Raw genomic sequence first — 15,098 nt, forward strand, 5'->3', positions numbered from 1 at the left:
TTCAAATCTATTCTTGCCCTGTAATATTTTCAAATCTATTCTTGCCCTGTAATATTTTCAAATCTATTCTTGCCCTGTAATATTTTCAAATCTATTCTTGCCCTGTAATATTTTCAAATCTATTCTTGCCCTGTAATATTTTCAAATCTATTCTTGCCCTGTAATATTTTCAAATCTATTCTTGGCCTGTAATATTTTCAAATCTATTCTTGGCCTGTAATATTTTCAAATCTATTCTTGGCCTGTAATATTTTCAAATCTATTCTTGGCCTGTAATATTTTCAAATCTATTCTTGGCCTGTAATATTTTCAAATCCATTCTTGTCCTGTAATATTTTAAAATCTATTCTTGGCCTGTACTATTTTCAAATCTATGCTTGGCCTGTAATATTTTCAAATCTATTCTTGCCCTGTAATATTTTCAAATCTATTCTTGCCCTGTAATATTTTCAAATCTATTCTTGCCCTGTAATATTTTCAAATCTATTCTTGGCCTGTAATATTTTCAAATCTATTCTTGGCCTGTAATATTTTCAAATCTATTCTTGGCCTGTAATATTTTCAAATCTATTCTGGCCCTGTAATATTTTCAAATCTATTCTTGCCCTGTAATATTTTCAAATCTATTCTTGCCCTGTAATATTTTCAAATCTATTCTTGGCCTGTAATATTTTCAAATCTATTCTTGCCCTGTAATATTTTCAAATCTATTCTTGCCCTGTAATATTTTCAAATCTATTCTTGCCCTGTAATATTTTCAAATCTATTCTTGCCCTGTAATATTTTCAAATCTATTCTTGCCCTGTAATATTTTCAAATCTATTCTTGCCCTGTAATATTTTCAAATCTATTCTTGGCCTGTAATATTTTCAAATCTATTCTTGGCCTGTAATATTTTACAATCTATTCTTGGCCTGTAATATTTTCAAATCTATTCTTGCCCTGTAATATTTTCAAATCTATTCTTGCCCTGTACTATTTTCAAATCTATTCTTGGCCTCTAATATTTTCAAATCTATTCTTGCCCTGTAATATTTTCAAATCTATTCTTGCCCTGTAATATTTTCAAATCTATTCTTGCCCTGTAATATTTTCAAATCTATTCTTGCCCTGTAATATTTTCAAATCTATTCTTGCCCTGTAATATTTTCAAATCTATTCTTGCCCTGTAATATTTTCAAATCTATTCTTGCCCTGTAATATTTTCAAATCTATTCTTGGCCTGTAATATTTTCAAATCTAATATTGCCCTGTAATATTTTCAAATCTATTCTTGCCCTGTAATATTTTCAAATCTATTCTTGCCCTGTAATATTTTCAAATCTATTCTTGCCCTGTAATATTTTCAAATCTATTCTTGCCCTGTAATATTTTCAAATCTATTCTTGGCCTGTAATATTTTCAAATCTATTCTTGGCCTGTAATATTTTCAAATCTATTCTTGCCCTGTAATATTTTCTAATCTATTCTTGCCCTGTAATATTTTCAAATCTATTCTTGGCCTGTAATATTTTCTAATCTATTCTTGCCCTGTAATATTTTCAAATCTATTCTTGCCCTGTAATATTTTCAAATCTATTCTTGCCCTGTAATATTTTCAAATCTATTCTTGCCCTGTAATATTTTCAAATCTATTCTTGCCCTGTAATATTTTCAAATCTATTCTTGCCCTGTAATATTTTCAAATCTATTCTTGGCCTGTAATATTTTCAAATCTATTATTGCCCTGTAATATTTTCAAATCTATTCTTGCCCTGTAATATTTTCAAATCTATTCTTGCCCTGTAATATTTTCAAATCTATTCTTGCCCTGTAATATTTTCAAATCTATTCTTGCCCTGTAATATTTTCAAATTTATTCTTGCCCTGTAATATTTTCAAATCTATTCTTGCCCTGTAATATTTTCAAATCTATTCTTGCCCTGTAATATTTTCAAATCTATTCTTGCCCTGTAATATTTTCAAATCTATTCTTGCCCTGTAATATTTTCAAATCTATTCTTGCCCTGTAATATTTTCAAATCTATTCTTGCCCTGTAATATTTTCAAATCTATTCTTGCCCTGTAATATTTTCAAATCTATTCTTGCCCTGTAATATTTTCAAATCTATTCTTGCCCTGTAATATTTTCAAATCTATTCTTGCCCTGTAATATTTTCAAATCTATTCTTGCCCTGTAATATTTTCAAATCTATTCTTGGCCTGTAATATTTTCAAATCTATTCTTGCCCTGTAATATTTTCAAATCTATTCTTGCCCTGTAATATTTTCAAATCTATTCTTGCCCTGTAATATTTTCAAATCTATTCTTGCCCTGTAATATTTTCAAATCTATTCTTGCCCTGTAATATTTTCAAATCTATTCTTGGCCTGTAATATTTTCAAATCTATTCTTGGCCTGTAATATTTTCAAATCTATTCTTGCCCTGTAATATTTTCAAATCTATTCTTGCCCTGTAATATTTTCAAATCTATTCTTGCCCTGTAATATTTTCAAATCTATTCTGGCCCTGTAATATTTTCAAATCTATTCTGGCCCTGTAATATTTTCAAATCTATTCTTGCCCTGTAATATTTTCAAATCTATTTTTGGCCTCTAATATTTTCAAATCTATTCTTGGCCTCTAATATTTTCAAATCTATTCTTGGCCTGTAATATTTTCAAATCTATTCTTGGCCTGTAATATTTTCAAATCTATTCTTGCCCTGTAATATTTTCAAATCTATTCTTGCCCTGTAATATTTTCAAATCTATTCTTGCCCTGTAATATTTTCAAATCTATTCTTGCCCTGTAATATTTTCAAATCTATTCTTGCCCTGTAATATTTTCAAATCTATTCTTGGCCTGTAATATTTTCAAATCTATTCTTGCCCTGTAATATTTTCAAATCTATTCTTGGCTTGTAATATTTTCAAATCTATTCTTGGCCTGTGATATTTTCAAATCTATTCTTGCCCTGTAATATTTTCAAATCTATTCTTGCCCTGTAATATTTTCAAATCTATTCTTGCCCTGTAATATTTTCAAATCTATTCTTACCCTGTAATATTTTCAAATCTATTCTTGCCCTGTAATATTTTCAAATCTATTCTTGCCCTGTAATATTTTAAATCTATTCTTGGCCTGTGATATTTTCAAATCTATTCTTGGCCTGTGATATTTTCAAATCTATTCTTGGCCTCTAAGATTTTCAAATCTATTCTTGGCCTCTAAGATTTTCAAATCTATTCTTGGCCTCTAAGATTTTCAAATCTATTCTTGGCCTCTAAGATTTTCAAATCTATTCTTGGCCTCTAAGATTTTCAAATCTATTCTTGGCCTCTAAGATTTTCAAATCTATTCTTGCCCTGTAATATTTTCAAATCTATTCTTGCCCTGTAATATTTTCAAATCTATTCTTGCCCTGTAATATTTTCAAATCTATTCTTGCCCTGTAATATTTTCAAATCTATTCTTGCCCTGTAATATTTTCAAATCTATTCTTGCCCTGTAATATTTTCAAATCTATTCTTGCCCTGTAATATTTTCAAATCTATTCTTGCCCTGTAATATTTTCAAATCTATTCTTGCCCTGTAATATTTTCAAATCTATTCTTGCCCTGTAATATTTTCAAATCTATTCTTGCCCTGTAATATTTTCCAATCTATTCTTGGCCTGTAATATTTTCAAATCTATTCTTGCCCTGTAATATTTTCTAATCTATTCTTGCCCTGTAATATTTTCTAATCTATTCTTGCCCTGTAATATTTTCAAATCTATTCTTGGCCTGTAATATTTTCAAATCTATTCTTGGCCTGTAATATTTTCAAATCTATTCTTGGCCTGTAATATTTTCAAATCTATTCTTGCCCTGTAATATTTTCAAATCTATTCTTGCCCTGTAATATTTTCAAATCTATTCTTGCCCTGTAATATTTTCAAATCTATTCTTGGCCTGTAATATTTTCAAATCTATTCTTGGCCTGTAATATTTTCAAATCTATTCTTGGCCTGTAATATTTTCAAATCTATTCTTGCCCTGTAATATTTTCAAATCTATTCTTGCCCTGTAATATTTTCAAATCTATTCTTGCCCTGTAATATTTTCAAATCTATTCTTGCCCTGTAATATTTTCAAATCTATTCTTGCCCTGTAATATTTTCAAATCTATTCTTGCCCTGTAATATTTTCAAATCTATTCTTGCCCTGTAATATTTTCAAATCTATTATTGCCCTGTAATATTTTCAAATCTATTCTTGCCCTGTAATATTTTCAAATCTATTATTGCCCTGTAATATTTTCAAATCTATTCTTGCCCTGTAATATTTTCAAATCTATTCTTGCCCTGTAATATTTTCAAATCTATTCTTGCCCTGTAATATTTTCAAATCTATTCTTGCCCTGTAATATTTTCAAATCTATTCTTGCCCTGTAATATTTTCAAATCTATTCTTGGCCTGTAATATTTTCAAATCTATTATTGCCCTGTAATATTTTCAAATCTATTCTTGCCCTGTAATATTTTCAAATCTATTCTTGCCCTGTAATATTTTCAAATCTATTCTTGCCCTGTAATATTTTCAAATCTATTCTTGCCCTGTAATATTTTCAAATCTATTCTTGGCCTGTAATATTTTCAAATCTATTCTTGCCCTGTAATATTTTCTAATCTATTCTTGCCCTGTAATATTTTCTAATCTATTCTTGCCCTGTAATATTTTCAAATCTATTCTTGGCCTGTAATATTTTCAAATCTATTCTTGGCCTGTAATATTTTCAAATCTATTCTTGCCCTGTAATATTTTCAAATCTATTCTTGCCCTGTAATATTTTCAAATCTATTCTTGCCCTGTAATATTTTCAAATCTATTCTTGCCCTGTAATATTTTCAAATCTATTCTTGCCCTGTAATATTTTCAAATCTATTCTTGGCCTGTAATATTTTCAAATCTATTCTTGGCCTGTAATATTTTCAAATCTATTCTTGCCCTGTAATATTTTCAAATCTATTCTTGCCCTGTAATATTTTCAAATCTATTCTTGCCCTGTAATATTTTCAAATCTATCCTGTAATATTTTAAATCTATTCTTGGCCTCTAATATTTTCAAATCTATTCTTGGCCTCTAATATTTTCAAATCTATTCTTGCCCTGTAATATTTTCAAATCTATTCTTGCCCTGTAATATTTTCAAATCTATTCTTGCCCTGTAATATTTTCAAATCTATTCTTGCCCTGTAATATTTTCAAATCTATTCTTGCCCTGTAATATTTTCAAATCTATTCTTGCCCTGTAATATTTTCAAATCTATTCTTGCCCTGTAATATTTTCAAATCTATTCTTGCCCTGTAATATTTTCAAATCTATTCTTGGCCTGTAATATTTTCAAATCTATTCTTGCCCTGTAATATTTTCAAATCTATTCTTGCCCTGTAATATTTTCAAATCTATTCTTGCCCTGTAATATTTTCAAATCTATTCTTGGCCTGTAATATTTTCAAATCTATTCTTGCCCTGTAATATTTTCAAATCTATTCTTGCCCTGTAATATTTTCAAATCTATTCTTGGCCTGTAATATTTTCAAATCTATTCTTGCCCTGTAATATTTTCAAATCTATTCTTGGCCTGTAATATTTTCAAATCTATTCTTGCCCTGTAATATTTTCAAATCTATTCTTGCCCTGTAATATTTTCAAATCTATTCTTGCCCTGTAATATTTTCAAATCTATTCTTGCCCTGTAATATTTTCAAATCTATTCTTGGCCTGTAATATTTTCAAATCTATTCTTGGCCTGTAATATTTTCAAATCTATTCTTGCCCTGTAATATTTTCAAATCTATTCTTGCCCTGTAATATTTTCAAATCTATTCTTGCCCTGTAATTTTTTCAAATCTATTCTTGGCCTGTAATATTTTCAAATCTATTCTTGGCCTGTAATATTTTCAAATCTATTCTTGGCCTGTAATATTTTCAAATCTATTCTTCCCCTGTAATATTTTCAAATCTATTCTTGCCCTGTAATATTTTCAAATCTATTCTTGCCCTGTAATATTTTCAAATCTATTCTTGCCCTGTAATATTTTCAAATCTATTCTTGCCCTGTAATATTTTCAAATCTATTCTTGGCCTGTACTATTTTCAAATCTATTCTTGGCCTCTAATATTTTCAAATCTATTCTTGCCCTGTAATATTTTCAAATCTATTCTTGCCCTGTAATATTTTCAAATCTATTCTTGCCCTGTAATATTTTCAAATCTATTCTTGCCCTGTAATATTTTCAAATCTATTCTTGCCCTGTAATATTTTCAAATCTATTCTTGGCCTGTAATATTTTAAAATCTATTCTTGGCCTGTAATATTTTCAAATCTATTCTTGGCCTGTAATATTTTCAAATCTATTCTTGCCCTGTAATATTTTCAAATCTATTCTTGCCCTGTAATATTTTCAAATCTATTCTTGCCCTGTAATATTTTCAAATCTATTCTTGGCCTGTAATATTTTCAAATCTATTCTTGGCCTGTAATATTTTCAAATCTATTCTTGGCCTGTAATATTTTCAAATCTATTCTTGCCCTGTAATATTTTCAAATCTATTCTTGGCCTTTAATATTTTCAAATCTATTCTTGGCCTGTAATATTTTCAAATCTATTCTTGGCCTGTAATATTTTCAAATCTATTCTTGGCCTGTAATATTTTCAAATCTATTCTTGCCCTGTAATATTTTCAAATCTATTCTTGGCCTGTAATATTTTCAAATCTATTCTTGCCCTGTAATATTTTCAAATCTATTCTTGCCCTGTAATATTTTCAAATCTATTCTTGGCCTGTAATATTTTCAAATCTATTCTTGCCCTGTAATATTTTCAAATCTATTCTTGCCCTGTAATATTTTCAAATCTATTCTTGGCCTGTAATATTTTCAAATCTATTCTTGCCCTGTAATATTATCAAATCTATTCTTGCCCTGTAATATTTTCAAATCTATTCTTGGCCTCTAATATTTTCAAATCTATTCTTGCCCTGTAATATTTTCAAATCTATTCTTGCCCTGTAATATTTTCAAATCTATTCTTGCCCTGTAATATTTTCAAATCTATTCTTGCCCTGTAATATTTTCAAATCTATTCTTGCCCTGTAATATTTTCAAATCTATTCTTGCCCTGTAATATTTTCAAATCTATTCTTGCCCTGTAATATTTTCAAATCTATTCTTGGCCTGTAATATTTTCAAATCTATTCTTGGCCTGTAATATTTTCAAATCTATTCTTGGCCTGTAATATTTTCAAATCTATTCTTGCCCTGTAATATTTTCAAATGTATTCTTGCCCTGTAATATTTTCAAATCTATTCTTGCCCTGTAATATTTTCAAATCTATCCTGTAATATTTTCAAATCTATTCTTGGCCTCTAATATTTTCAAATCTATTCTTGGCCTCTAATATTTTCAAATCTATTCTTGGCCTCTAATATTTTCAAATCTATTCTTGGCCTCTAATATTTTCAAATCTATTCTTGGCCTCTAATATTTTCAAATCTATTCTTGCCCTGTAATATTTTAAAATCTATTCTTGCCCTGTAATATTTTCAAATCTATTCTTGCCCTGTAATATTTTCAAATCTATTCTTGCCCTGTAATATTTTCAAATCTATTCTTGCCCTGTAATATTTTCAAATCTATTCTTGCCCTGTAATATTTTCAAATCTATTCTTGCCCTGTACTATTTTCAAATCTATTCTTGGCCTCTAATACTTTCAAATCTATTCTTGCCCTGTAATATTTTCAAATCTATTCTTGCCCTGTAATATTTTCAAATCTATTCTTGCCCTGTACTATTTTCAAATCTATTCTTGGCCTCTAATATTTTCAAATGTATTCTTGCCCTGTAATATTTTCAAATCTATTCTTGCCCTGTAATATTTTCAAATCTATTCTTGCCCTGTAATATTTTCAAATCTATTCTTGCCCTGTAATATTTTCAAATCTATTCTTGCCCTGTAATATTTTCAAATCTATTCTTGCCCTGTAATATTTTCAAATCTATTCTTGCCCTGTAATATTTTCAAATCTATTCTTGCCCTGTAATATTTTCAAATCTATTCTTGCCCTGTAATATTTTCAAATCTATTCTTGGCCTGTAATATTTTCAAATCTATTCTTGCCCTGTAATATTTTCAAATCTATTCTTGCCCTGTAATATTTTCAAATCTATTCTTGGCCTGTAATATTTTCAAATCTATTCTTGGCCTGTAATATTTTCAAATCTATTCTTGGCCTGTAATATTTTCAAATCTATTCTTGGCCTGTAATATTTTCAAATCTATTCTTGGCCTGTAATATTTTCAAATCCATTCTTGCCCTGTAATATTTTCAAATCTATTCTTGCCCTGTAATATTTTCAAATCTATTCTTGCCCTGTAATATTTTCAAATCTATTCTTGCCCTGTAATATTTTCAAATCTATCCTGTAATATTTTCAAATCTATTCTTGGCCTCTAATATTTTCAAATCTATTCTTGGCCTCTAATATTTTCAAATCTATTCTTGCCCTGTAATATTTTCAAATCTATTCTTGCCCTGTAATATTTTCAAATCTATTCTTGCCCTGTAATATTTTCAAATCTATTCTTGCCCTGTAATATTTTCAAATCTATTCTTGCCCTGTAATATTTTCAAATCTATTCTTGCCCTGTAATATTTTCAAATCTATTCTTGCCCTGTAATATTTTCAAATCTATTCTTGCCCTGTACTATTTTCAAATCTATTCTCGGCCTCTAATATTTTCAAATCTATTCTTGCCCTGTAATATTTTCAAATCTATTCTTGCCCTGTAATATTTTCAAATCTATTCTTGCCCTGTACTATTTTCAAATCTATTCTTGGCCTCTAATATTTTCAAATGTATTCTTGCCCTGTAATATTTTCAAATCTATTCTTGCCCTGTAATATTTTCAAATCTATTCTTGCCCTGTAATATTTTCAAATCTATTCTTGCCCTGTAATATTTTCAAATCTATTCTTGCCCTGTAATATTTTCAAATCTATTCTTGCCCTGTAATATTTTCAAATCTATTCTTGCCCTGTAATATTTTCAAATCTATTCTTGCCCTGTAATATTTTCAAATCTATTCTTGGCCTGTAATATTTTCAAATCTATTCTTGCCCTGTAATATTTTCAAATCTATTCTTGCCCTGTAATATTTTCAAATCTATTCTTGCCCTGTAATATTTTCAAATCTATTCTTGCCCTGTAATATTTTCAAATCTATTCTTGCCCTGTAATATTTTCAAATCTATTCTTGGCCTGTAATATTTTCAAATCTATTCTTGCCCTGTAATATTTTCAAATCTATTCTTGCCCTGTAATATTTTCAAATCTATTCTTGCCCTGTAATATTTTCAAATCTATTCTTGCCCTGTAATATTTTCAAATCTATTCTTGGCCTGTAATATTTTCAAATCTATTCTTGCCCTGTAATATTTTCAAATCTATTCTTGCCCTGTAATATTTTCAAATCTATTCTTGCCCTGTAATATTTTCAAATCTATTCTTGGCCTGTAATATTTTCAAATCTATTCTTGCCCTGTAATATTTTCAAATCTATTCTTGCCCTGTAATATTTTCAAATCTATTCTTGGCCTGTAATATTTTCAAATCTATTCTTGCCCTGTAATATTTTCAAATCTATTCTTGCCCTGTAATATTTTCAAATCTATTCTTGGCCTGTAATATTTTCAAATCTATTCTTGCCCTGTAATATTTTCAAATCTATTCTTGCCCTGTAATATTTTCAAATCTATTCTTGCCCTGTAATATTTTCAAATCTATTCTTGCCCTGTAATATTTTCAAATCTATTCTTGCCCTGTAATATTTTCAAATCTATTCTTGCCCTGTAATATTTTCAAATCTATTCTTGCCCTGTAATATTTTCAAATCTATTCTTGCCCTGTAATATTTTCAAATCTATTCTTGCCCTGTAATATTTTCAAATCTATTCTTGCCCTGTAATATTTTCAAATCTATTCTTGGCCTGTAATATTTTCAAATCTATTCTTGCCCTGTAATATTTTCAAATCTATTCTTGCCCTGTAATATTTTCAAATCTATTCTTGCCCTGTAATATTTTCAAATCTATTCTTGGCCTGTAATATTTTCAAATCTATTCTTGCCCTGTAATATTTTCAAATCTATTCTTGCCCTGTAATATTTTCAAATCTATTCTTGGCCTGTAATATTTTCAAATCTATTCTTGGCCTGTAATATTTTCAAATCTATTCTTGGCCTGTAATATTTTCAAATCTATTCTTGGCCTGTAATATTTTCAAATCTATTCTGGCCCTGTAATATTTTCAAATCTATTCTTGCCCTGTAATATTTTCAAATCTATTCTTGCCCTGTAATATTTTCAAATCTATTCTTGCCTTGTAATATTTTCAAATCTATTCTTGCCCTGTAATATTTTCAAATCTATTCTTGCCCTGTAATATTTTCAAATCTATTCTTGCCCTGTAATATTTTCAAATCTATTCTGGCCCTGTAATGTTTTCAAATCTATTCTTGCCCTGTAATATTTTCAAATCTATTCTTGCCCTGTAATATTTTCAAATCTATTCTTGGCCTGTATTATTTTCAAATCTATTCTTGGCCTGTAATATTTTCAAATCTATTCTTGGCCTGTAATATTTTCAAATCTATTCTGGCCCTGTAATATTTTCAAATCTATTCTTGCCCTGTAATATTTTCAAATCTATTCTTGCCCTGTAATATTTTCAAATCTATTCTTGCCCTGTAATATTTTCAAATCTATTCTTGCCCTGTAATATTTTCAAATCTATTCTTGCCCTGTACTATTTTCAAATCTATTCTTGGCCTCTAATACTTTCAAATCTATTCTTGCCCTGTAATATTTTCAAATCTATTCTTGCCCTGTAATATTTTCAAATCTATTCTTGCCCTGTACTATTTTCAAATCTATTCTTGGCCTCTAATATTTTCAAATGTATTCTTGCCCTGTAATATTTTCAAATCTATTCTTGCCCTGTAATATTTTCAAATCTATTCTTGCCCTGTAATATTTTCAAATCTATTCTTGCCCTGTAATATTTTCAAATCTATTCTTGCCCTGTAATATTTTCAAATCTATTCTTGCCCTGTAATATTTTCAAATCTATTCTTGCCCTGTAATATTTTCAAATCTATTCTTGCCCTGTAATATTTTCAAATCTATTCTTGCCCTGTAATATTTTCAAATCTATTCTTGCCCTGTAATATTTTCAAATCTATTCTTGCCCTGTAATATTTTCAAATCTATTCTTGCCCTGTAATATTTTCAAATCTATTCTTGGCCTGTAATATTTTCAAATCTATTCTTGGCCTGTAATATTTTCAAATCTATTCTTGGCCTGTAATATTTTCAAATCTATTCTTGGCCTGTAATATTTTCAAATCTATTCTTGGCCTGTAATATTTTCAAATCCATTCTTGCCCTGTAATATTTTCAAATCTATTCTTGCCCTGTAATATTTTCAAATCTATTCTTGCCCTGTAATATTTTCAAATCTATTCTTGCCCTGTAATATTTTCAAATCTATCCTGTAATATTTTCAAATCTATTCTTGGCCTCTAATATTTTCAAATCTATTCTTGGCCTCTAATATTTTCAAATCTATTCTTGCCCTGTAATATTTTCAAATCTATTCTTGCCCTGTAATATTTTCAAATCTATTCTTGCCCTGTAATATTTTCAAATCTATTCTTGCCCTGTAATATTTTCAAATCTATTCTTGCCCTGTAATATTTTCAAATCTATTCTTGCCCTGTAATATTTTCAAATCTATTCTTGCCCTGTAATATTTTCAAATCTATTCTTGCCCTGTACTATTTTCAAATCTATTCTCGGCCTCTAATATTTTCAAATCTATTCTTGCCCTGTAATATTTTCAAATCTATTCTTGCCCTGTAATATTTTCAAATCTATTCTTGCCCTGTACTATTTTCAAATCTATTCTTGGCCTCTAATATTTTCAAATCTATTCTTGCCCTGTAATATTTTCAAATCTATTCTTGCCCTGTAATATTTTCAAATCTATTCTTGCCCTGTAATATTTTCAAATCTATTCTTGCCCTGTAATATTTTCAAATCTATTCTTGCCCTGTAATATTTTCAAATCTATTCTTGCCCTGTAATATTTTCAAATCTATTCTTGCCCTGTAATATTTTCAAATCTATTCTTGGCCTGTAATATTTTCAAATCTATTCTTGCCCTGTAATATTTTCAAATCTATTCTTGCCCTGTAATATTTTCAAATCTATTCTTGCCCTGTAATATTTTCAAATCTATTCTTGCCCTGTAATATTTTCAAATCTATTCTTGCCCTGTAATATTTTCAAATCTATTCTTGGCCTGTAATATTTTCAAATCTATTCTTGCCCTGTAATATTTTCAAATCTATTCTTGCCCTGTAATATTTTCAAATCTATTCTTGCCCTGTAATATTTTCAAATCTATTCTTGGCCTGTAATATTTTCAAATCTATTCTTGCCCTGTAATATTTTCAAATCTATTCTTGCCCTGTAATATTTTCAAATCTATTCTTGCCCTGTAATATTTTCAAATCTATTCTTGGCCTGTAATATTTTCAAATCTATTCTTGCCCTGTAATATTTTCAAATCTATTCTTGCCCTGTAATATTTTCAAATCTATTCTTGCCCTGTAATATTTTCAAATCTATTCTTGCCCTGTAATATTTTCAAATCTATTCTTGCCCTGTAATATTTTCAAATCTATTCTTGGCCTGTAATATTTTCAAATCTATTCTTGCCCTGTAATATTTTCAAATCTATTCTTGCCCTGTAATATTTTCAAATCTATTCTTGCCCTGTAATATTTTCAAATCTATTCTTGGCCTGTAATATTTTCAAATCTATTCTTGCCCTGTAATATTTTCAAATCTATTCTTGCCCTGTAATATTTTCAAATCTATTCTTGCCCTGTAATATTTTCAAATCTATTCTTGGCCTGTAATATTTTCAAATCTATTCTTGCCCTGTAATATTTTCAAATCTATTCTTGCCCTGTAATATTTTCAAATCTATTCTTGGCCTGTAATATTTTCAAATCTATTCTTGCCCTGTAATATTTTCAAATCTATTCTTGCCCTGTAATATTTTCAAATCTATTCTTGGCCTGTAATATTTTCAAATCTATTCTTGCCCTGTAATATTTTCAAATCTATTCTTGCCCTGTAATATTTTCAAATCTATTCTTGCCCTGTAATATTTTCAAATCTATTCTTGCCCTGTAATATTTTCAAATCTATTCTTGCCCTGTAATATTTTCAAATCTATTCTTGCCCTGTAATATTTTCAAATCTATTCTTGCCCTGTAATATTTTCAAATCTATTCTTGCCCTGTAATATTTTCAAATCTATTCTTGCCCTGTAATATTTTCAAATCTATTCTTGCCCTGTAATATTTTCAAATCTATTCTTGGCCTGTAATATTTTCAAATCTATTCTTGCCCTGTAATATTTTCAAATCTATTCTTGCCCTGTAATATTTTCAAATCTATTCTTGCCCTGTAATATTTTCAAATCTATTCTTGGCCTGTAATATTTTCAAATCTATTCTTGCCCTGTAATATTTTCAAATCTATTCTTGCCCTGTAATATTTTCAAATCTATTCTTGGCCTGTAATATTTTCAAATCTATTCTTGGCCTGTAATATTTTCAAATCTATTCTTGGCCTGTAATATTTTCAAATCTATTCTTGGCCTGTAATATTTTCAAATCTATTCTGGCCCTGTAATATTTTCAAATCTATTCTTGCCCTGTAATATTTTCAAATCTATTCTTGCCCTGTAATATTTTCAAATCTATTCTTGCCTTGTAATATTTTCAAATCTATTCTTGCCCTGTAATATTTTCAAATCTATTCTTGCCCTGTAATATTTTCAAATCTATTCTTGCCCTGTAATATTTTCAAATCTATTCTGGCCCTGTAATGTTTTCAAATCTATTCTTGCCCTGTAATATTTTCAAATCTATTCTTGCCCTGTAATATTTTCAAATCTATTCTTGGCCTGTAATATTTTCAAATCTATTCTTGGCCTGTAATATTTTCAAATCTATTCTTGGCCTGTAATATTTTCAAATCTATTCTGGCCCTGTAATATTTTCAAATCTATTCTTGCCCTGTAATATTTTCAAATCTATTCTTGCCCTGTAATATTTTCAAATCTATTCTTGCCCTGTAATATTTTCAAATCTATTCTTGGCCTGTACTATTTTCAAATCTATTCTTGGCCTCTAATATTTTCAAATCTATTCTTGCCCTGTAATATTTTCAAATCTATTCTTGCCCTGTAATATTTTCAAATCTATTCTTGCCCTGTAATATTTTCAAATCTATTCTTGCCCTGTAATATTTTCAAATCTATTCTTGCCCTGTAATATTTTCAAATCTATTCTTGCCCTGTAATATTTTCAAATCTATTCTTGCCCTGTAATATTTTCAAATCTATTCTTGCCCTGTAATATTTTCAAATCTATTCTTGCCCTGTAATATTTTCAAATCTATTCTTGGCCTGTAATATTTTCAAATCTATTCTTGGCCTGTAATATTTTCAAATCTATTCTTGCCCTGTAATATTTTCAAATGTATTCTTGCCCTGTAATATTTTCAAATCTATTCTTGCCCTGTAATATTTTCAAATCTATCCTGTAATATTTTCAAATCTATTCTTGGCCTCTAATATTTTCAAATCTATTCTTGGCCTCTAATATTTTCAAATCTATTCTTGGCCTCTAATATTTTCAAATCTATTCTTGGCCTCTAATATTTTCAAATCTATTCTTGGCCTCTAATATTTTCAAATCTATTCTTGGCCTCTAATATTTTCAAATCTATTCTTGCCCTGTAATATTTTCAAATCTATTCTTGCCCTGTAATATTTTCAAATCTATTCTTGCCCTGTAATATTTTCAAATCTATTCTTGCCCTGTAATATTTTCAAATCTATTCTTGCCCTGTAATATTTTCAAATCTATTCTTGCCCTGTAATATTTTCAAATCTATTCTTGCCCTGTACTATTTTCAAATCTA

At 28.7% G+C, this 15,098-nt stretch overlaps 1 protein-coding gene across 5 annotated transcripts in view; it reads right to left on the reverse strand.

Moving 5' to 3' along the window:
* The window catches only part of LOC145268864 (sorting nexin-25-like), a 631,480-nt gene that overhangs the window by 466,170 nt on the left and 150,212 nt on the right, over positions 1-15,098 (reverse strand). The gene's annotated exons all lie outside the window — the stretch shown is intronic.

Source organism: Euprymna scolopes, chromosome 4 (assembly GCF_053919585.1).
Source record: "Euprymna scolopes isolate OS-2025 chromosome 4, ASM5391958v1, whole genome shotgun sequence".
Lineage (NCBI taxonomy): Eukaryota > Metazoa > Mollusca > Cephalopoda > Sepiida > Sepiolidae > Euprymna > Euprymna scolopes.